Source organism: Antrostomus carolinensis, unplaced genomic scaffold (assembly GCF_000700745.2).
Source record: "Antrostomus carolinensis isolate BGI_N321 unplaced genomic scaffold, ASM70074v2 scaffold11595, whole genome shotgun sequence".
Lineage (NCBI taxonomy): Eukaryota > Metazoa > Chordata > Aves > Caprimulgiformes > Caprimulgidae > Antrostomus > Antrostomus carolinensis.
The window spans coordinates 13294-15192 of NW_010315745.1; positions in this window are offsets into that span (position 1 = coordinate 13294).

Below are 1899 nucleotides of genomic sequence, written 5' to 3' on the forward strand. Positions count from 1 at the left end.
CACCTAATCACAGTGCTCGTCAACATCTGACTCAAACCAACTTTGGAAGAAACTAGCACCTGTGGTCAGTATGTAAATATCACTGAGTCAATCATCTTACCTCCATAAATAATGAGGAGCCCAAGAGCCCTCCTGAAAAAAAACAGTGGGCTGCACACCAGGATTGCCTCTGGAGTAGGGATGCCTCTCAAGGTTATCTCTAGAAGATGAGTGATTCCTTGCCACATCAGATTCTTGGTAAGTGATTAGTAGCATGCTAAACTTTGAAATCTTAGTTAAGTGATACAAAGGATTGATTTCACATATATAATCCTTGGATCTAGCTGTGCCTGGACTCCTCTCTGAGGGGTCTTTTCTGAACTCAACAGGAGACCCTCCCTGGCTGAGTCTTACCCTGTCCTCTGTGCAGTAAATAATTGAGTGTACCTTGCCATTGAATCTTGTGGTTTCACAAGATCCACAGATCACCACTGCTGCATTTACTATCAGATTTTGTTAAATCACTGTTTTATATCAATAAACATATTGCTACTTACTTCACTCACTTATGAGTGAAGCGTATCACTCATCTGTGACAGCTATGCTGTGATTCTGTGATATGTTTGGTGCCAAGTGGAGATGTCAATATAGTTGAGACCTTTTCCAGAGACAATAGAAAGGGAAGGTGTGCCCATCCTTACTCCCTGAGTTACTTTATCTTGAATGTCGTCTTCTTTTATATCAAACTCAACATCTCTTCAGGTCAAGAAGACTCACATATTCTGAGGCACATCTTGCATAATTTACCTGGTTTTATACAAGTTCAGTCCAAGTAACTGTGTATTCAGCCAAGCCAAACACCAAGTTTACCTGCAGCCAACAGAGCATAGAGATTTGTGGCTCAAACTGTAATTCCTGTACTACGTGGCTGTCTGGAGCCACCTTTCCTTCTGCACAGCAAGCAGAGCTCAGTCTCAGTCTTTTAGTTCTGTGTCTTTAGTATTTATAGTCCAGAAGTAAATTTCTGCCTGGTGGACACTTTTAGGCAGAGACTAGAAAGATTATAGTAGAATAATTAGCCATCTCCTATACCATAATGTCCCCCTGATTTTGTGGAAAAATTATCTCTCTTAATCTTGATAAGAGAGATGTCAAGTATACAGCTTGTAGATGCTGGAGTGCTCCTGTTAGGTCCACCTGAAACTGTCTTTGCCCTAGGCTGAACAAGCCCGGCTCCCCCAGCCTCTCCTTGCAGATCAAGCATTCCAGCCCTTGTCTTCATGGCCCTCTGCTGAACTTGCTCCAGTTTATTGATGTGTTTCTTGTATCAGTGGGGCCAAAGCTAGAAGCAGAATCTAGTTGTGGTCTAAATGAGTGATCTCATTTTGGTTGCTCTCTTGTGGATTCAAGTGCTCCATTGTGAATTTTATACCTAATAACTGAGCTCAGGCTCATACATTAAATTTAGTAAATTTGTGACCAAGTTGTAAACCTTACTATATGTTAACTCCATCCACATAACAGCCGATGGCTTGGTGCCAGCCATCGGCTGCCTCTCCACTTGCCAAGGTACAGGTGACAGATCTTTCAGAGCTAATCTTTTAAAATCTTTAAGATTTTAAAAAAGGAATAGGAAAATGTTGGCCTGAGGAGGTGAACCTGTTTCTCACAACACAGACGAAGTTTTCAACTGCTGTATGAAGGGAAGTTCTCTGCCTGTTGTGCTGAGCGTTTGGTTGTTTATACAAACTGGAACAGCATAAACAGGAAAGAATAAGACATCCTACTAGCATAGCTTTGTCATGCAAAGCAGTTTAAAGGTATATTTATGGATATACGTATATGCCTGAGTTAGTTGTGAAATAGCTGTCTCGAGTGGTGGTAGTCCTACAGGGCTTGCAACATGGAATTCAAAACAGA